Source organism: Vulpes vulpes, chromosome 14 (assembly GCF_048418805.1).
Source record: "Vulpes vulpes isolate BD-2025 chromosome 14, VulVul3, whole genome shotgun sequence".
Classification (NCBI taxonomy): Eukaryota; Metazoa; Chordata; class Mammalia; order Carnivora; family Canidae; genus Vulpes; species Vulpes vulpes.
The window spans coordinates 42,293,067-42,315,107 of record NC_132793.1 but is presented as its reverse complement, the minus strand read 5'-3'; the positions used below and the strand labels follow the sequence as shown (position 1 = coordinate 42,315,107).

At 46.9% G+C, this 22,041-nt stretch overlaps 1 protein-coding gene across 8 annotated transcripts in view; it reads left to right on the top strand.

Annotated features, from left to right (window-relative positions):
* Window positions 1-3,928: 3,928 nt before the first annotated feature.
* The window catches only part of RRBP1 (ribosome binding protein 1), a 64,353-nt gene continuing 46,240 nt past the window's right edge, over window positions 3,929-22,041 (top strand). For 6 of the 8 annotated variants that reach the window (XM_072736458.1, XM_072736456.1, XM_072736453.1 and 3 more), the window contains exon 1: window positions 3,973-4,188. The gene's annotated coding sequence lies outside the window, so the exon portion shown is untranslated. Of the gene's footprint in view, window positions 4,189-22,041 lie in introns of all 8 variants that reach the window. The other 2 variants (XM_072736454.1, XM_072736459.1) reach the window with 2 other exon arrangements.

The window sequence follows — 22,041 nt, the reverse complement described above, 5'->3', positions numbered from 1 at the left end:
TACCTACATGTAGGGCACTCAAATAGTGCCTGATGTGTGACAAGATGTAAAAACATTATATATTGTCACAGTGGCTTTGTTTCCACGTGGCATTCTATTCTGTGTGTCATTTATCACCCTTTCATAGTTATTGATAAAGCAAAAGCTCTTTTTACCCTGGATATTCTCATCTTTCTGTCTACTCTTTTAAAATAATATCTGCAATTTAGTAATTGAAAGCAAAGCACCATCATGAGTGAATGGACCATATACTAGGTGATTATTCTTATGTATTTAGGGTTTTCTAGGAGGAACATTCTATTTGTTTTTAACACACAACTAAAACCTGCTACACCCTTTTTCTGAGTCAGGTTAAAATTTTTTTTTTTAATTTTTATTTATTTGCGATAGTCAAAGAGAGAGAGAGAGAGAGAGAGGCAGAGACACAGGCAGAGGGAGAAGCAGGCTCCATGCACCGGGAGCCCGATGTGGGATTCGATCCCGGGTCTCCAGGATCGCGCCCTGGGCCAAAGGCAGGCGCCAAACCGCTGTGCCACCCAGGGATCCCCTGAGTCAGGTTAATTGAAAACACAATTTGCTTACAAACTGAACTCACATTTTTCAAAAGTATTTAATTGGATCATGTGATCATCTCAGTCACCAAAATATGGACCATTGACATCACCCCAAATTGTTCCTTGGTGCTCATTACGATCACCTTTTGAGACTCATCTCTGCTTACCATCTTCTGCGTAGTTTTTTTTTTTTTTTAAGATTTTATTCATTTATTCATGAGAGTCACACAGAGACAGAGACACAGGCAAAGGGAGAAGTAGCAGGGAGCCTGATGTGGGACTCGATCCCAGGACTCTGGGACCATGACCTGAGCCAAAGGTAGGTGCTCAACCACTGAGCCACTCAGGTACCCCCATTTTCTGCAGTCTTCAGGCTGTGGCAAAGCAAAATAACTCAGAATTACCCCTCATGCATCATGCTATCTTTGATCACCAGGCCTTTGTTCTAATTCTTCCCTCACCAAGTCCAGCTTCACCCGCTTTCTGACCTAGGTGACTCCCACTTCTCTTTCAAGCTTCTGTTGTCACCCCCTCTGCTCTCCGCAGTCTAGGTCAATGCCCTTGCCAGAGGGGCCTCCATCACCTTGGGCCTCTCTCTCCAGCTCTTTTACATGTGACAGCCCCTCATTGGACCGTCACTCAGGGAGATGGCAGGGACCTGTTTCCCAGGCTCTAGCCTGATGGTGGGCACTGAGCAGACAGGCCCTGGAGGTGCACTGTACCACGAGGTCTCTGCTGCCATGAGAGTCTGTGTGATTTGGCAGATACAGGCCCATGACAGAAGATACAGCAGGGCCAGGGGCTTTGAGCCTGGGGGATGCCCCTCCATCTCCTCACAGGCACCCTGTCCACCTAATCCTAGGGAGGTTCCTGTTTTTTTCCAGACACACCTTGGGAGGCCAAAACACATTGATGAGGCTGAGCGGGACCAAGGATGGGGGTCCATGGGCACAGCAGTGGCTGTTAAGAGTCAGGTCAGGCCAGGCCAGGCAGCAGGGGGGTGGGGGCAGAGAGGCTGCTCTGGCCCTAGCAGAGCCTGGTGGAGGGAGGACAAGAAGCAGGCAGGGGAGGAAAAGCAAAGGCTCAGGTCAGGCCAACTCTCCATACTGAAACATACATTGTGCTGAGGCCAAACCAAATGTTAGATTATGGGAGGGAACAGAGAACCTGTTTTTGGTAAGTACCCCTCATGACCAGGAACACTGCAATCCTGTAATTCATTTAACATATTTACAGAACATGCATTTACTGAGCCTCCACTCTGTGTAGGTGCTGTGTCAAGCTCTGGGTCACAGTAGCATAGAAGATATGACTGTGACATGCTGCCCAATCCCCCCCCGCCCCCCCCCCCCCCCCCCACACTCTGACTCTCCAGGCACACATTCTTCTGCCAAGGGCTTCTTGTTGCAAGCAGCTGCTTTTCTCTGCCAGAAAGCTTTCTCTGGCTGACAGGGCATGGGACCAGTTAAAGTCCTCTCAGAAGCAGCTCTCACTCAATGAGGAGTGGCAGTGACGGATAACAACCCACCTCCTCACCCCTCAGGTAGGACATCTCTGGGATGTGTTCCACATACTGAGCTCTGGTTGTCCACACCATCACTAACTTGATATTGTGTTATTTGCCTGCTACAGCTGCTTCCCATTCTACTTCTCTACCAACGTGTCCTTTGATCACCCTCAAATGAGTCACTTGAATCCAACAATCTGTTTCTGGGAAAACCAAAACAGTGAATAAGATGAAGGTCTCTGCCCGTAGCAAGGTCCTCAAGGGCAGTTGAGGTCTTTACTGGGTCTGCATTATCACTCTAGGCTGCTTGCCCAGCCTGCATACCAATACCATACTGATGAATGAATGAATGAATGAAAAACAAATGAATTTCCTCTCTAAAATCCAGATTGTCCTAGAGGGGTACACTCATGTTCAGAGAAGTTAGCTGGTTTACCCATGGTCAATTAGAACTAGTTGATATGCCAGCCAAAAGCTGAGACTCTTGATTTTTATTTCAAGTGAAAGCTCACCACTGGAAAAAGACTGGGTGTTGAAAGTTAATCCAGGTTAATTCCCATTGATTAATCATTAATGCGTTAAGGAACTGCTAAGATTAAAAATAGGAATGAATGGTTTAATTTCAACTCAGCCCCTCTATTCCCTCACCACAGCTTGTATTTTCCACACCTTTCTAACAACAGTTAGAAAGCACAGTACCAGTGATGGTGGGGCATAGGGGAATGTGAAATTGTCCAATAAACAGATATTAGGAACAGGATTCCGCAGCCACAGGGGCCAGGGGAGTGGTGTGGAGCAGATTAGGCTGCAGCAGCCCTTTTGGCTTTTTGGAAGCCTTAATTTGAAAGAAGCTGGCTTTGGCTCAAGTTCAAAGCATTGGCCTCAGAAGACCCTGATATAATGGTTAAAAACCAGGCCTAAAATTATCTTAATTGAAAGACTTATTTGGTTATGAAGAGACAGTATTGGTATATATCGAGGGGAGGAAATCATATAATGAAGTACTATTTGCTCAGTTTTCCGGGAAATGCGTGAGTTTGCTTGGGTCAGACCCTCTCAGCCTCTTCCTTGCACGGAGTATAATGCCATAGGGTGGATTGTATTTATGGCTCCGCCAGCTGTGCTTTGTACGAGTAGCTCAAATAGACTAGTACTCAGTTGTACCACCCCTAAAAATGGGTGCAATCACATCCACCCTCGACTCCTCCTGCACCTTCTGGCCTTTCAGTCCCAATTCCTCCATTTGCTCAAGAAAATCCTTTCTGGTACCGAACGCCATCTCTTTGAGGATTAGAGTTTGTCCTCTTGGCGTTGACCCCCAGCCGAACTTGTCCCCACACCCTGAGTGCCGAGGCACCGCTGCTTGGGGGAAGTTAGTGGGTTTAAACGAGGCATTCCTCCCGGCGGTCGGCGGGTTGCGCAACCGCGCCCAGGGTGACACCCACCGCCGCTTCGGCCCGCCGGGCGCCAGGGGCGCAGGCGCCGCATCGCCGGGATTCGAACCTTCCGCAAGCCCGCCCGGCCGGGGCCGGCCCCGGGGAAGCCGCGGCCAGAGGCGCCCCGGGCCTGGAGTGGGCGGGGCCGACGGGCGCCCCCTCCCCCTTCGGCGGGGCGTTTCGGCCCCGCCCCGCCCCCGCGCTGGGCCGAGCGCCGCACCGCGCGACCCCGCCCCTCCCGGCCCCGCCCCCCCGGCTCCCCGCAGCTCCTCCCCTCTCCCATTGGCCGAGGCGGAGACCCTCCTCTCCGGCCAATGGCCGCCGCCGCGGCTCGGCCGTCTGAGCGCTGATTGGCCGGCGGCCCGCAGAGTGGCGGGGCGCGGACCAATGGGGAGAGGCGGCTCGATGAATGGCTGGCCCGGGCGGGGAAGGCAGGAGGCGGCGATCCCGGCGGAGGGGGCCGTTCGCCAGCTCCGAGGCAGAAAGTGCCACGACTCCACACGCGCGCACGCAGCCAGCGAGCGGCCGGAGCGGACGGCGGACGGGGCGGACGGCGGTGGGGTCGCGGCGCCTGCAGCTGCTCGGGGCGGCTTCTCGGCGGAGGCTCGGCCGGCTCCTCTCTCCCGGCTCCGCGGCGGCGGCGGCGGCGGCTCCTGCCCTTTCGCTCTCCCTCCCGCGTCTCCGGCTGCAGGTAAGAAACTTGGCCGGGCCCTGCGGCGGCGGCGGCGGCGCGCGGGCCGGGCCGTCGGGGCGCCGGGGCCGGGGTGGCCGCACGGCGAGTGACACGTCTCCTTGGCGGCCCCTCCCCGCCGCCGCCGCCGCCGCCGCCGCCGCCGCCCGCTGCCAGCCGTCGCTGCGGCCGCAGACCTGGGGTCGGGTCGGGCCCCGGGGGGCGTGTGCGGGCGAGCCCCGTGCAGGGGCGGCGGCCGAGCGCGCCCGCGGCGTGGACCTCACGCCCCTCGCCGCCGGGGGCACTGCGGGCCGGCGGCGCGACGTGGCGGCCCCTCCCTCGCTGCGGGCCGTCGGGCTGGCCGGCACGCGCCGAAGTTGGGCGAAGAAAGTTGGCGGCGGGCGGGGCGGGGCGGGGCGCGCGGCTGGCGGAGGAAGGGGTTAAGTTTCGGGAAGCGGCGGATGACGTTGCCGGGCTGGAGTCCGGGCTGGAGGGGTGGGGGGGCGGGCGGAAGGCGGCGGGGGCCGGCCGGGGGGGAGGGCGGGATTGAGTGGGGGGCCCGCGGGCCGAGCACGGCCGCCTGCGGGCTGCGGGCTGCGGCCTGGGGGCGCTTCGGGGGTGCGGGCGGCCCCGACAGGGCGGGCGGGGGCCGCGGGGGGCGCCGCGCGAGGGCCGGGGCCGTCCGGGGTTCGGACGCCAGGGCGGCCGCGGTGGCAACTTCCCGGAGCGCGGGCGGCGGCTCCCTGCTCCCCCTGGCGGCGGGGCCGCGGCACCGTTTCCCCGGCCGGGCAGCGCGCAGCTCGGCGCGAGGCGCCCGGCGGGCCGACGGGGCCACTCGCGCCCTGCCCGGTCCGCCCCGCCCGCGCCACGATGAATGGGCCGGCGGGACCAGGCCCAGGCGGAAGCGGGCACCCCCGGCCCGCGCCCCGGGGTGAGGAAGGACGGCGGGGTGCGCGCTTCCAGCAAGAGTCTGGGAAGCGCCCCGGACCCTTCCCCGCGTGACAGATCATAAATGGTAGCTCGTCGCGGTGTAACGGATGAGGGAGTGGGCTCCCGAGGTCCCGGCAGCTTTGAGGCTGACCTGGACCGAGCTGTCTCGACTCCGGTGTCTGCTTTCCCATCTTGAAAACGGAGCTGCCGGTGGCTTCTACGCTCGAGAGAAAAGCTGCGAAGACCCAGCACGCGCACGGAGTAGCCAACAAGTGTGGCCTGTTACTGCTGGAATGGTCTTTAGGGGCTTGCGGGCCGGAGAGGGAGGCGGAGTCTGGTTCAGCCTCCAGCCTGCCTGTCGCAGGCCCAGGACTCACATAAGTCCCAAGGTCTGGATTCCACTCGCAGCCCTCACCCTACGGACCCTCTGCGCACGTCCCTTAACCTCTCTGAACCCGGGTTTCCTTATCTGTGGCCCGGAGATATACCACCCACTCACAGTAGGGTCAGGGCAGCCTCCCCAGCAAGTGCTGGGAAAAACCGGGTCCTTGTGCAAACAGAAGGCAGTTTGGCAATAACTCCTGGAGGTCAGAGGTCAGCAGCAGAGACTGGGAAGCACCAAGGAAATGAAACTTTGAAGGGTGCTTGGGAGCCTCCCACCTCACTATTTGCTTACTGTGCTGGAACCTGCAGGGTGGGGGCATCTGGATGGTCCTTTTTGGAGTTTGGGGCAGTGGGCCCACTATGGCCTGAATATCCTAGGCTAGAGATCTCCTCTTTAGAGCTCTGGCTGCTGAAGGTTCCTGGAGACCCAGGTCTTCTTTCCAGCACTCCCGGGAGGGACAGCTGCACATTTTACACCAGCCCTACACAGTTGGGGAATGTTCTCTGTTGACTCTACCTCCCTCCCTACGTGTTCCTTCTGTGCTTGCTCTTTTTAACATCCTCTTAATGTGATATCAGAGAAGTCTTGGTGATCCTGCAGCATGCTGCTTATGGTGCTGATGTCTCAATTACTTTATGAAGTGTTTCCAAAGGTCAGCCCCACTATGGGCTGCCAACCGGTTTCCTTTCCAGAAAGAACCTTCCAGTTATGATGAGGTCCTGGAGATGCCACTTTCCTCTCTATTAACACAAAGGAGGAAAAGTGGGGGCATCCCTCCTAGGAGACTGTTTTCCCTTACCCGGAGCAATGCACATGTGGTTTGCAGGGCAGCTGAGACAGGAACAAGAAAGCTGTCTTGGGGTTTGGGAACAGTGGATGTCCAGTGGGTAGAGCCATAGGCACCATGCTGTAACAGGATTCTTTCGTAGTTAGGAATCAGCCTCTGAACATCTCTAAAGAGATAAGTTAGAGTGGTACCTTGATGCATGAATATTTTTTGGTGATGGGCGATTTTTAGATAAATCCTGAATCATTAAATCACATTTAAGCAATGAAGCTCTTTGCTGAAGTGAACCCTAAGTCAACAGGTTGCAATAATTAGTACCAAATTCTGCCTAAGTAATTGAATGGAAACGATTCAATTGGAATATTGGTTTGTTATGTAACAGGGACGCCTTTTAAAAGTCAGGACTCCAGATTCTTACTTGTTCTTTTATCTCTGGGGACTTTAATGAATGACAGGGACCCAAAAGTTCTTTTGAGATAGCAGATTTTTGTTCTCTAAAATCTTGTTTCTGGAGGGGAAGAAATAACGGTCGGTCAGAATTAGGAAGGCAGAGACTGTGCTATCCAGCTGTACATCCAGGGTTTACAGAAGGTAAGGCTTGGCCTGTAGCATGATAAATGTTAACCAAGTGAGGTAGACTGCCATAGGTGTTAATATTCTCCTTAGTTAGCCAGCTGCTTCATTGGACATCTCAAGTTGAGCTCAGCTTGGTTTCTAAGGTTTACTGTTGAGAATCGGAGTCCACAATTTGGACACATATCTAGGCATTGTGGTAGCCCCATTCTGTAGAAGAGGTGTGGTTGTTCCCTTTCTGTGGATGGGAACATGGAGGCCTAGCAGGTCAGGTGATGGTCAGGCCAGTTCCTGTTGCCCAGCTGCTGGGCATTGTGGGCGTGGCCTTCTGAATGTTCACCCTCAGGGCCCAGTAATTCCACATTTGCTGGAATAGTATCTACCCAAGGGAGGATGTAGCACTAGAAGATCAGAATTAAGAGCTTCAGAGGAAGAAAGGTAGACAGCTGATTGAAAATGTGTGCAGTGCAAGAATATATTTTTCATTTCTTTATCAAATGTCTCCTGTATGCTGGGCCGTCAAAACTATAAATATAAGTGAGTGAGACCTGTTTCTTGTGTGAAGAAACTATCCTCTAAAACTATGTTGTCTAATACAGTAGCCACATAGAGCTGTGCAGATTTAGATCATTCCATTATCATAGAAATTTCTGGATAGTGCTGATCTAGAGATAGCTGGAATTCTTTTCTTTCTTTCTTTTTTTCCTTTCTTTCTTTTCTTTCTTTCCTTTCTTTCTTTCTTTCTTTCCTTTCTTCCTTTCTTTCTTTCGAGTTTAAGGTAGCTGGAATTCTTTAAACACCCAAGTCTCTCTTCTTGATTTAGGAATATTATCATGTTGAACCATATAATATGCCCATTTAATAGGTCAGAAACAGTTGACTAGTGGCAGTTCCTGGGCTTTGCCCTAATAAGAGATCACCTTTAGAAAACATTGATTTCTGCCTCTTTGTGTGCGTTGTAAATTGCATACTAAGAAAAAAAGTGGGGTGGGGGTGAGCAGCACAGATAGTGGCCCTACCCTGGGGGAAATTCTTAACCTCGTATCAGCAGCATCAAAATGGTCAGCTGTACCAAGCCAAATAGGTATTGTGCAGACAGCATATGGCTTGTAGGGAAAGTTAATATTTAATTCTGTGTGAGAGCCTGGGCAGGAAGGCCATCTAGCAGTATAGAAAATTAACTCGGGACTTCCTAGGAGGCTGTTTTCTTAGGCAGACAGATTCTGATGAGTCTCTTGAAACCAGCAACCCAGCCCCCACATCTAAAAAACAGACACGGGACGACTGGGTGGCTCAGCAGTTGAGCATCTGCCTTTGGCTCAGAGCATGATCCCAGGGTCCTGGGATCAAGTCCCACATCCGGCTCCCTGCATGGAGCCTGCTTCTCCCTCTGCCTGTGTCTCTACCTCTCTCTGTGTGTCCCTCATGAATAAATAAATAAAATCTTTTTAAAAAATTAAAAAAATAAAAAACAGACACATCTGGGGCGCCTGGGTGACTTAGTCGGTTAAGCATCTAACTTTGGCTCAGGTCATGATCTCAGGGTCCTGGGATCAAGCCTTAGTGTTGGGCTTCCTGCTCAGTGGGAAGTCTGCTTCTCCCTCTCCTTGTGAATGCGTGTGCACATGCTTGCTTGCTCTCTCTCAAATAAATAAAATCTTAAAAAAAAAAAGATAAAAACCAGACACATTTAATGTGTTTCCCTTAAGTGCAGCGAGTGACATGTGTATCCCAAAGTCTAGCAATGGGAAGAAACTTTGACTTATGAGGAAAGTTTTGTAATTTTTAAATTTGATTATTTTGGCAAGATTGGAACATCTGCTGCTGGTCCTTAAACATAGCCGTATATTGGTGTTTTCCTACTTGGCTGACATAAGTTGTTTCCTGGGTCATTTGCAGGGCTCTGTTATGCTCTATACAACTTTGAAAGGATCATCGGATGATATTTGGGAAGCTTTTTTGAATTCTTGGTTGTAATAGTGGGCTTATCTTAGTCCTCCATGTAGAATAAGGTAAAACCAAAGTTAGCACAGAACCCGGAATGATGGGTAGCCACTTACTCTCATTTTGGTTGGAGAGGAGTTCACTAAGATTGTTCTGGAAGTTATCAGCTATTTACAGTGATAATGAATGTCATCTGCTGGCTGAAAAGTTGGAATAAAAGACCTTTTTAAACTAAAACCTTTAATTCCATGCCCTAACCCTGGTCAAGGGGTGAGTGAACCAGGTCTATCTTTTAGGCTGTCTTGAGACTGGTTCCAGGATGATGCCCTGCGTGGACTGAACTTGGCCTGTATGTGAGATTTGTTTGGCCAGCCTTATGTTATTAAACAACTAAGCCACCTTTTAAAGGAGATTTGTTTTGTTAAAATCTAGATTTGGGGGTTCTTTTGGGGAGAATGGAAATGTCTGAGCACAGCTGGTCGGCTTTCTTGTATGGCAGACATGGACTTGGTCATCCTCTCTGGGCAGGGCCTGTGGTTCTCACTCACCAGCACCCTACCCTGGTTTACATTAGTGCTTGGTATTGGCAGTGCCTGAGAGGGCACTGTCTACGCCAGGATCTGAGAGCAGAGAGGAGTTGGAGGGCGTCCAGGTATGACTTGAGTGGTCACCACTGTCTCCTGCTGAGCTGCAGGTTAGGGACAGAGAGAGAAGCACTGGTTGTGATTCTTGTCCCAGAAATAAGTGATGTGAGCTTGGACCTGACTTAGCCTTCCTGGGTTTGAGTTTCCTTTTCATGTAAAATGAAAGTAGGCCAGTTGCCCCCTTTTACAGGCCACAAAATTTGGTTTATCCTTAATTCCTTGCTTTCTCCTTTTTGTATCCTGTACAACAGCAAACCTCCACCTTCAAAGTAGAGCAAGAGTGCAACTGTTCTCACCACTTCCACTGATACCCCCACTGTCCCCCCAAGTCCAAACTTTTGCGGGTTACTTCATTGGCTCTGAGGAGGTGTCCCTGTTTTTGCCCTCACCCTCTACTTTCTGGTCTGTTCCCAGAGCAGGGCGTATCACTTCTCTGTTCAAGACCCTCCTTGGCCAGAGTCTTTACAGTGGCCTCCAAGAGTCTTGCTTTCACAATGCATTGGCTTCACTCCTGTCATCGTGTCCTCTGCTCCAGTCACCACTGGCCTTCTCTGTTCCTCAGGCATGCTTTTTTCTTTTTCTTTTTTTTTGCCTGGGGCCTTTACACCTGCTCTTGCTATCCCTAGCATGCTGTTTCTTAGATGGCCACCTGGCTTTCTCCCCCATCTTTTCAGGTCTGTGAAGTGGCACCTCCTTGACTCCCCTGCCTAGCGATCCTCCACCCTCATCCCTGCTCCCTGTCCCACCTCTCTGTATAGCTTTCTCTTCATTCTTACCAGTCTGACATGTTGCATATGTGACTGTCTGCCGGTGCAGGGGTGTGTCTGTTGTATTTCCCTGAGGTATCCCTAATGCCTGGAACAGTGACTGGCACACAGTGGATGCCCATCCTTGCTGAGCTAATGGGGAGAGGATTTTCTAGTGTTCATGTTCTATGAGAGTATATTATTGTGTAGCCTAAAGTAGTCAGGATTCCTAGAGCATCAGATATAAACACAAAAAAACATATTATGAAGCCAAGTGAATTTTGGATTCCCTCCAGCCTGGCTCCAGTTGAGAGGTTGACAGTAACATTCATGGAGGAATGCTGTCATATGGGGATGATCCTGCTCTGCCCACGGAGCCCCGGGGTTTGAAGTGACCCTTAGTGGGAGGCCTGGGCATTGGCTCTCCCCCAGGTTCCCTAAGCTCCAGGCTAGTTCTGTGAATCTCTGTGGGCCTCGTTCTCCACAGCCCACTGCCCGGGTCAGGGTGCCTCTCGCCAGGGCTAGGCCCTTCCCTGCTGCTCGTGCTTCTGGGAGGAGAGCACCCAGCAAGCTCCCTTGATTTCCTCCCAAGGCTGATGAGCATTAGGTGAGGCTTGGAGAGTAACTGAGTGTAGATCAGCGACAACACGCTCACCAGGAAAGAAAATGTTATTTTTGCTTTGAACAATGTGTTGGCTCTCTCTGAGAAGAGGTGGATTTTTGTGTTCAGTGAGCAAGAGTGTTCCTTTGTAGGAGGAGGAAAATTCTTTTCTTGTAGTTGGCATTTTCTTCTCTCTTTTAGTCAGACTTTGAGGAGCACAGGAATTGATGAGATTAACCTCCTGCCTCCCGCACGGAGTTCACTGTCCTCGGAGGACTTGGTCCCGGAAGTCAGGGAGGTGGGAGAAGATGGTTGAGGCAGGTGGTCTGGTAGGTGGTAAGAGTCCATTCCAGGTCTACCCCCCTTCTTTTGTTTCTTCTCCACTCTTCCTGCTTTTGCTTTTGGGCAAAAAAAATGAAAAGTTAGTCCTGGTTTCTCATTTTTGGTGATGGGAGCATCTGTCCTCCTCATTTTACCTGGAAGGGTGAAGGCACTTGTTCTGCCAGGTGGTATGTTTCTCTGGAACTTCTCATTCAGTATTAAAGTGTACCTCTCGATGACATCTGAACTGTTTCCTTTTCAGTTGAGACTCCTCTGGAGTAGGAATTAGATATAGCCTTATTTCTGTTGAATACACTTTCTTTTTTTCTTTTTTTTCTTAAGATTTTATTTATTTATTCATGAGAGACAGAGCGAGAGCGAGAGTGCATGAGAGACACAGGCAGTGGGAGAAGCAGGCTCCATGCAGGGAGCCCGATGTGGGACTCGATCCCAGGACTCCAGGATCACGCCCTGGGCCGAAGGCAGGCACTAAACCACTGAGCCACCCAGGGTTCCCCCTGAATACACTTTCTTTCTGAGTTCTAGTTATTTGTAAAAGTCAGAAAAGAAATAGTAATTTCCAGAATTTAGTAGTAGTCACAGTGATTGAGGAAAAGAAGGAGTCAGTGCTAAAGAGTAGATGAATTATTGATACCCCCTTTTTTAAAAAAGATTTTATTTATTTATTTGATAAGAGAGAGAACCAGAGAGCACAGGCAGGGGGAACAGCAGGGGAAGAGGGAGAAGCAGACTCCCCGCTGAGCAGGGAGCCCGACTTGGGGCTCCATCCTAGGACCCTGGGATCATGACCTGAGCCAAAGCAGACACTTAACCTACAGAACCACCCAGGCACCCTGAATTATTGACACCCTTAAGGAAGACTTATGGTGGTGTGTCAAGGACAATGAAAAGGTCACTTTAGCCACGACTCTGAAGCCCAGCGCCCGTGTTCTGTGTTAGCTGGCTTCCCTTCTAAGTTGGGAGTTTATTGAGTTGGAGATTTAATCTGAACAGTTGGATTTTTGGAATTCGGTTTGGGGGACTGCATAGTGGGTGGGTGTGGCCATGTGAAGGCGGGAGATGACTGTACTTCTTGCCCCTGGCTACACCATAGTGCCCAAGAGAGGGCTGGTGCCCCAGACGCCCCAGGCACTGAAGATGCTCCTCCTCCAGGTCCCACAAGCTGTAGCTTCCTATCAGAGTGGGCATGTATATTTTTAAGCTTTAAAACATATTTTTATTTGTTTAATCATGAGAGATAAAGAGAGAGAGGTAGAGACACAGGCAGAGGGAGAAGCAGGCTCCTTTCTCTGGGAGCTTGATGTGGGACTCGATCCTGGAACCCCAGGATCACACCCTGAGCTGAAGTCAGATGCTCAACCATTGAGCCACCCAGGTGCCCCAAACTCTCTAGTAAAGTAAAATACATAAGCAGCAAAGAGCTCTGTCAATAGTCTACAGCCCAGTTTTAAACTTCCACAAACTGATCACCCTATTTTATCCAGCACATCAAAGAATATTACCCTGCACCCAGTTCCTCTTCTCCCCCCCTCCAGCTGCTGCCCAGCCCCAAGGGTAGCTGCTCTGCTGGTACCTGGTGCAGATCGGCCCCACTGGGTTTGAGCTTGACGTGAATGGTATCACACGGCTTATGCTCTCTTGGGCCTTTCATTGGGTGTGCTGATGGGAGTCATCTGTGCTGTTGGGCTTGTCATTGTCATGTGCTACTCTGGCTTGTGAATCTGTCACCAGTGCCCCTGTCACTCTGCATGGGTACTTGGGCAGTTTCTAATCGGGGGCTCATATTATAATAGGGTAGGAATTACATTATAAAATATAAAGTCCTGCCCCTCACCGTGTGACCACTTATCCACATAGCTGTCGGGCCTATTCCTAGGAGTGGGATTACAAGCCTCAAGGAAGCATATGCTCAGCTTTAGAAGAGAGGCCAGATTTTTCCCCAAGGTGCAGGATTTATTATTTATTTATACCACCAGCAGGATGGGAGGGTTTGGAATATATTCTGCAGTGGCTGATTTTAAAAAGTAACCAGAGGGGTGCTTGAGTGGCTCAGTGGTTGAGCATTTGCCTTTGGCTCAGGTCGTGATCCCAGAGTCCTGGGATCGAGTCCTGCATTGAGCTCCCTTCGAGGAGCCAGCCTCTCCCTCTCCCTCTGCCTGTGTCTCTTCCTCTCTTTCTCTCTGTCTCTCATGAATAAATAAAATCTTAAAAAAATAATAAGAAGGAATGAGAATGAAGTTTGAGTTACCATCGCTATTAATAAGAAAACTCACTCATATCATACTTCTCCTTTGTCACAGAGATGGGAACATTTGACCATGGAATTCATTAATCTGAGATTGGCCTTTGCAAGAAGTCCGTGAAAGAGGGTCAGGTGTTGTTGTCGATGAGCAAAGGATACCTCTTCACCGCAAATTCAAGTGGAAAGGCAGCTCCTTTTCGCAGCTCCCCTTCGTTAACTGAAGGGAGAGCCTTGATCTGGGGCCTAAGTTTTCAGATCCCCATCCCCAGGTTAAAGTAATGACTGTTGGAGTATTAAGTAGATTTCTTAAAAACAAAGGAGCCAGCAGTTGAGGACCAGGTATCATTGAGCCCTTCCCCACACATTTCTAATCTGACAATCCTCCCACCTCCTGGAATCCTTGTGTAGAGCCCAGGTAGGTAGTGCAGGGGCACCCTGCAGACTGCCTGCTTCTTGGGATGGATGTCTATCCAAGTCTGGATTTGCAAGTCTACCTAGTACAACCAACCTTATGTCACATAGCAGGGATGATCACCTTTTTCTTTTAAGAGCTCTGCTGGCTGGGATTTCTTTCAGCTAGAGATGCCAAATATCAGTGTCTCTTGGCTTAGTAGTGCCAAATGCCAGTAGCCCCAAGAAGTGAGGATCCAGTGTGTTCCTGTGATTGGGTGGTCTGGAACAGCCTTCTGACTGGGGTAGGGCAGGTAGAAAACAGATAAAAAGCACCTCAAAAGCATGGAATGGCATGGAAGTTATTTTCCTTTTTTACGAGCTGTAATTGATATATAATATTACACTTCATGTGTACAACAGTGATTTGTATACATTGAGAACTGATCACACAGTAGATTTATTTCCCTTTTATCACTGAGCAAAGTTGATAGAGTATTATGGACTTTATTCCCCATGGTGTATATTACATCCCCATGACATAATTTATTTTATAACTGGAGTTTGGGCCTCTTGATTCTCTTCACCTATTTCACCTCCCCCCCACTTGCAACCTCCCTCCCCTCTGGTAACCACCACATTGTTCTTTGTAACTGAATCTGGATTTGGTTCGATTTGGATCAGTTGTTTTTTGGGTTTTAGATTATGACATAAGTGAAATCACATGGTACTTGACCTTCCCTGTCTGGCTTATCTCATTCAGCATAATATTCTCAAGGTGTGTCCATGTTGCAACTGACAAGATTTCACTCTTTACTTTGCCTGAGTAATATTCCGGTATGAGCGTGTGTGTATAAAGTATACCATCTCTTTTTTTGTCCATTCATCTAACGATGGACACTTAGGTTGTTTTCTCTTGGAAGATACTGAGGAGGCCAAAACCTCAGTGAAAGGAGTGACGTGGACAGTGAGCCCAACCCTTAGGGCATTTTCCACACAGGGCAAACTGATTTCTGATGGCATCTCTGGGCACAGGGGGGCAGTATAATGGAAGACCCTGCTCCCTTGGAGCTGGAACCGCAGAAGACTGCTACCTGCATCTCCAGGATGAAGGTGACCCAGAAATAAGCCCATTCCCCTCCCGAGAGCTTGTACTCACAAGCTGTACCTCTTGCAGATGCCATGACCTCAGTGGAAGGATGTTCTCCAGCCAATTTTAAAATTCTTTATTTTAGACTTGACCTGGACAGATAGTGCTCCTGGGCCATCCTTCAAGTGAGTGGATGAGCAGATCTTTGAAGGACCGCCCCTTTATTCCAGGCTTAGTGAATCCCCATGTGTAGTTTCCACAGGGAAGTGAGCAGTCTGCAGGTAAGAGTAAGTAAACCCTTTTTTTACGCAGAGCGCCATGAATGAGGACCAGCAAGAACAGGTCTGTGAAAATACCAGACAGCAGAGGGATTGACTCTGATATTAAACACTGCTTCTTACTATACTTAAAGTAATAGACAAGATCAAAAATACATACAAGGAAAGGAAACTGTGAAATGATCTAGCAAATTTTAAAAAGGAACCAGGGACAACTTCTAGATATGAGCAGCTCGATAATTGTAATTAAAAACCCAGCAGGTTGAAGAGAGTAAGTGAACTAAAAGATGGAGCAGAATAAAATGCACAGATTTCATCTTAGAGAATCAAAGAGATGAATAATTTCTGAGACCAATTAAGAACAAGGGAGGATAGGCTGAGAAGCCTGTCTAATTGGGGTTCGAGAGGAGAGAGATCGTGGGCCAGAGCCAGTATCGGACGAGATAACGCCTGAGGGTTTGACAGAATGGATGAGGCACCCATCCAAAAATTGAAAAAACATTCATATGTAGACAGTGTAGTGATATATAGGAACTAAAGTGGGGGAAAAATCAAGAATCCAAAAAACCAAGATCACTTTTAAGGCAAAAATCAAGACAGGTAATTAGTGACAGACCCTTGCTACAGGAAATTCTGGAGGATGTTTTTGGAGGGCAAGTAATGGTGAATGGAAGGAGTAAGCTATACAAGCAGGGAATAAAGAAGGTGGTGAATATTTGGTTTACTCTGAACAAACGTAAAAGAGTAATAGTAATGTTTGGCGTGAGGGTGGTGGCTATAAAAAGGTAGGATTTAATACATGAAAACAGTTACACTGAAGGAAGAAAAGGTAATGGAATTAGGGGAAGGGGTAGACTCCTTTAACTTTGAACTTGGCAAACCCTACATGTTCTTTTTTAAAGGTAATTACTAAAGAACAGAAACAGTGTATTCTGTAAAAGTAGAGGGGAGAGAATGGATGATTTAAAAAAGAAGAGAGGTAAGAAAGGACAGATGGGAAAATAGCACAAAATAGTGTTATAGAATTAAACTCATATGTCAACATTCATATTTAATATAAATTTGTTAAATACTGCAGTTAAAACATAAAGATATCATTCTGGATTTTAAAAATCCACCCTTGTGCTGTATATAGGAGCCAGGTCAAAAATAAAGGGATAGAAGATGTAGTATAGAAATTCTATTAAAAAGAAAACTGGTGGGATGCCTGGGTGGCTCAGTTGGTTAAGCATCTGCCTTCAGCTCAGGTCATGATACCAGAGTTCTGGGATCTAGCCCTGCATTGGGCTCCTTGCTTAATGGGCAGCCTGCTTCTCCCTCTGTACCACTTGTGCTCTCTGGTGCACATTCTCTCTCAAACAAACCAATACATAAATAAAAAATCTTTAAAAAATAAAGAAAAGGAAAACTGGTATGGGGACACCTGGCTGACTCAGTCAGTGGAGCATGTGACTCTTGATCTCAGGGTCATGAGTTTGAGGCCTGCATTGGGCATAACGATTACTTAATATATATAAAAAAGAAAACTGGTGTTGTATTATTGGTATATAAAAGAAGCTTTGACACACACACAAAGTATTATCAAGAGAAAGGGCACATCATAATGATCAGAATTTAACTTGGCTTAAAGATAATGGCAGTTTTAATTTTGCATATTACTAACTTAATCACAAAATACATAAAACAAAAATTGACAAAAGTACAAGAAGTGGTCAAATTTATGATCATGGTGTAAAGACTTTTTAGCACATCTGGTCAGTAATTGACAGCTAAGCAGACAAAAATCTAGGATAGGAGTCATGCATTTGTACAGCTGTGAGGACCACATCCAAACACAAGAACACAGGGATCCTGGTAGAGGAAAGTTCTAATGATTAGAACTTTGAACAAAATTAATGTGGTCTATGACTGTATATAAATAAAACACCACAGCCAACTAATAAACGTTTGACTTCAAATTTTCAAAGATTGGTCCTACCGGGGGCCTTAAACTAAGTCTCAAAGGATTAAGATTATGTAGAACAGGTAGCCTGACCACAGTTTAGTTAAGCTGGAATTTGAATAAAAAGAAATAGAAAACGATCACGTATTTGGGGATCTTGTAAAAATATGCTTTTAGCATTTATTTGTAGTTCAATAAAAGGGGAAATAGAGTAGTAATGAAAATACTACATGTCAAACCTTGTAGGATGTAGCTAAAGTATTATTTACAGGGAAATGTGTACCCTTAAATACACACATCATAAAAGAAAAGATGAAAATTAGTGAGCTGTTGAGTAAGCATCTTTTTTCAGAAGTTATGAAGGACAAAATAAACTGAAACCAGTCAGAAGAAAGTATGGATGAGAAGGAATGAATGAGACTGAAACCAGTGTACATAGGTGAATCCAACAAAGCCAAGATTTCAGTCTCAGAAAATATGAGTAATGTTGACCAATATCAAGCAAAATTTATGAAGAAAAAGGCACAAATCCTCTCAAGAATGTAAAATGGGACTTTACTACAGATGTAGACATCAAAAAGATAAGTGGTTAGACCAGTGACTTGTGCTAAATAAAAATAAATGGTGTAGATGTCATAGATGTTTATTAAAAATATCTGAAGGATCCGAGAAGGGGGCTCTACCACACATTATACACATAAGACCCCTTCTTTTTACATCTCTACATGGGAAGAATTTCACAAAGTTCTGACCATATAAATGAATTTCTAGGAAATATAACTTATCCACATTAAGCCAATAAGAGAACCAAGAACCCCTGGGGGAAAAAAGATATCTACCAAAAGCAAACATCACGCTAACCAGCGGGACACTTCAGTCTTTTCCTTTGAGATAAGGGAAAACAGGATGGCTGCTGTCTTTGTTGAGCACTGTGTTGGAGGAAAAATTCAAGGAAAAGTGAAGCCAGAGATAGGAAAATTGAGGAGAAAGGAACAAAACCGGAATCCGGAGGCAGGATGCTTATTTACATAGAAAATATTTTTAAAAATCTAAGGATGTGTCCCTAGAATTAGGCAGGGTTGCTGGGGTGGGGAGGGTGAGGGAGGAGTCACCCCACAGAAATCTATTATATTTCTGGATATCGGCAACAAACAAAATGAAACAGACCACATTTGCAATAGTGGGAAAGTCTGAAGAACCAAGAGAGAACTCCAAAAGCTTGTAAGTCCCCACAGTGTGCATTATTTTCCTCTACCAGGATCCCTGTGTTCTTGTGTTTGGATGTGGTCCTTACAGCCTTACAAATGCACAACTCCTATCTCAATGGGCTATTTAGTAGAGCCTTCATTCAACAAGCATTTGGGAGTGTGGATGTGCTAGGGTTTGCTTGGATACAGTGCAGGAGAGCCTGCTCCCTGGGTTCTGGGAGCTTCATGTCTGCCCCACTAAGAATTCTGTTGTGGGCCAGCTAGCACATCTTAACTGTCGTCATTTTGAGAAGTCAGGATTCCGGTTTTTGTTGTTGTTAAGATTTTATTTATTTATTCATGAGAGACAGAGAGAGAGGCAGAGACATAGGGAGAAGGAGAAGCAGGTTCCCTGCAGGGAGCCCGATGTGGGACTGGAGATCACGATCTAAGCTGAAGGCAGATGCTCAATCACTGAGCCACCCAGGTGTCCAGAGAAGTCAGGATTCTGGATTCCTACCTCGGAGGCATGTTGTCTTCATTGATGGGGTGAAGCCTCTAGGCTTCCTGTAAGCTTTAGAAAGATTTAGGCCTTTTGAAATGCCTACTTTTCCAAAGACTATTATTTTGGAGAAACACAAAAACATGTCAAATCTTTATTTTTTTCCTTAGGCATAGAAATTGAATCTGAAATAGCCGATGAGTAAGCAAAGGCTTATAATAGAGTACATTTCTATTTTTGGTGTTTCATCTTTCTTTAAGATGAGTAGCATTGTTTTTATTTTTAAAGTGGGAAGTCAGTTTCCATTTTCTTAAAACATGAAATAAATAATTTCAGAATATATTGTTTAGCAACTGAATTTTCTCTTCGTTTTTCTGGGTTAAAAAAAAAATCAGAGATTACACTTATTATTTAGATGAGGTGTCTGAAAACCCTCTTCTCCAGACATTTAGAAATGTTAAAGTCAGTGAACATTCTCTACAAATCATAGCTGAGCTTATAAAGTAGTAGTAAGAGAGATCGCCAGAAGCTGTAAACTGAGGGTGAAGGGAATGACTAGGGCCTGGAAGTAAGCTGACCCTGGGTGTGGGTGAGGTCTTGTCTCTAGAGTCACCTGGGTCTCTGGCTGTCACGTCCTTGTGGGAAGAGGGGTTCATTGAGGTGGGGAATGGGGCCTGAGTCCGCCCCCCTCACCCCTCATGTGAAGCCTGTGCCCTTGAAGGGCCACACCCTCAATGGAAGGGCAGACTAGTGGCCAGGGGAGGTGACCAGGGGCTTATCTGTTTTGTCCCAGGGAAGAGAAGGCCACAGGCTCCCAGAGAATCTGTTACAGGAAGCCCATGCCTTGTGTAAAATTCAGTCTGTGGGTGCTGCTTTCTGAGGGCCTGATTGAAGCAAAGATTAAACTGTTCTGAGATGAGCCCACAACTCAGCCAAGACACCTTTGCCTCTCATCAAGTGCCACCAAAGGTGTGACACCAACTCACTATTAAAGGTATATAAAAGTAGACAATGAAGAACATTAATGGAAAAAAATAATACAGGAACAAAAACAGGCCAGCTTGAAAACAAATAGATTAAGTCAAAGGACTAATCATAGAGCTGGTTAGATTCAGCTGAAGACACTCTTGGTGACGGGGAATACGTCTGGAGTTTTGCTGACTGGCGGCACAGAGGTCTAATTAGGAATTCTGCCAGAATTTATGAAAAACGTGAGCCCTCAAGCTCAGAACGCGCCATGAGCCTGAGCGAGGTCAGGATACACACCTAAAACATTTTGTTTAAGACGAATCTTGAAAGTTATGAGAAGGTTGCCTGGGTGGCTTGGTAGGTTAAGTGTCTGCCTTCAGCTCAGTTCATGATCCTGGGGTCCTGGGATCGAGTCCCAGGTTGGCTCCCTGCTCAAGCAGGGACTCTACTCCCTCTCCCACTGTTCCTCCCTACTGCTCGTTCTTTCTCTCTCTCTAACATAATCTTTAAAAAAAAAAAAAAAAAGTCATGAGAGATTTTTTTGAAGGTGTTATAAAGAAACAACAAAGCAGTAGCGTGTTTCTCAATAATAACTCTTCCTCCCCCACCAAAAAAAGCCAGAAGACAGGAAGACAGATAAAATAATGTCTTCAAAGTGGTGAGAGAAAAGAACTGCCAGCATGGAATTTTGTGTACTCAGTTAATCCATTCATGAAGAGTGCGGGTGGAATACAGACATTATTGCAGGTCTGTGAGGACTTGAGAAAGTTGATCCAGAATTGAGCCTTGCTGAAAGAGCTGGTCAAGATATACTATGGAAAGACCCAGAAAGAAGGGAGTGAGATGCAAAAAGCAGTGGCAGGCAAATAAATTGGTAAACATTTAGGGAATGCAAATGTGAGTTCTCTGAGACGAGGAGTTGTTCTGGGGTGTGTGATGGAGAAGGGGGTGTACCAAGTTGGAAGAGGGGCTTATGTGAATTGGAAGGGGCACCAGACTTCAGGCATTCTAACAGTTCTGCCACTATTGGCGAAGCGGCTGGAGGCATTGGTGAAATCAGGTCAAGTATGTATGTTAGGGAAATGGAAGGATCAAAAACATTTTTATTAGGGATGCCTGGGTGGCTCAGTCGGTTAAACATCTGCCTTCAGCTCAGGTCGCCATCCCAGGGTCCTGGGATCAAGTCGTGCATTGGGCTCCCTGCTCAGTGGGAAGTCTGCATTTCTTCTGCCTCTTTCCCTTACTCATGTACATGCTCTCTCTCACTTTCTCTCTTCCTCAAATAAATATTTTTTAAAATTTTAAGTTCAGTACTCACTAAAAAAAAAAATTGTATAACTTCAAACACCACAGAGAAAAAGGAGATAAAAACCTAAATAGTCCAATAGGGTGCAGAAATAAAGGGGGTGGGGGAGAATAAGCAAAGAAGGAGGATTATAAATAGGAATGACAAAATAAAGGTTTAAATGACTCCAATTATGTAGGAAATCACAATAGGCGTTGATGAATTAAACCTACCAGTTAAAAAGACAAATTACTACACTAGTCTTAAAATAAAATCCAGCTTTATGCTATTTTTAAGAGTTCTACGTAAAATATACGAACACAGATAGGTTGAAAGTAAAGAATAGACCAGGATTCTAGGCCAATATTAACCTCTCAAAAGTTGAGTATAACTTTTTAAATAGACAAACTAGACTTTCATGGGGAAAAAAAGTTTATTATTAGGGATAAAGAAGGTCACTGTATAATGGGGAAATATCAGGAAGATGTAACAATGCTAATCTGATGTTCACCTAATGAGATGGCCTTCAAATAAAGCCCAGATTGACAGCTTCCCAGCAGAAACTGGTAAGTCCATGATCATGGTGGGAAATGTTAAAAGCTCTCAATAGCTATAGATTGAGCTGGCAAAACATGATTCTATAGAAGGTTATTAAGCTCAAACTAAGGATACACATAGAATCTTTCACTCCATAGAGTACACATGTATTTATAAAAATTGACCACAATCTAACAAAATTAACCAAATACCATAATCTAAATCAGTATGTTGAGCCTCAAAATCAATTTAATTGATTACAAAAAGCCTTTCCAAATGTTTTAATGGTGTAGGAAATCCTGATGCATCACATGTACTAGTATTGAGCTATTTCATGAAAGTTCTGTTATTTATGCATTGTATATATGCACATTGGCTAGTGTGTATGCTTCTGTGTCCTGGGTCATGTAAAAAATTCTTAATATGTCTAGATCCTGGTTAAAAATCTATATCACACAGAACAGATTTTCTAATGACAGCAGAGTTAAATGAGCAATTAT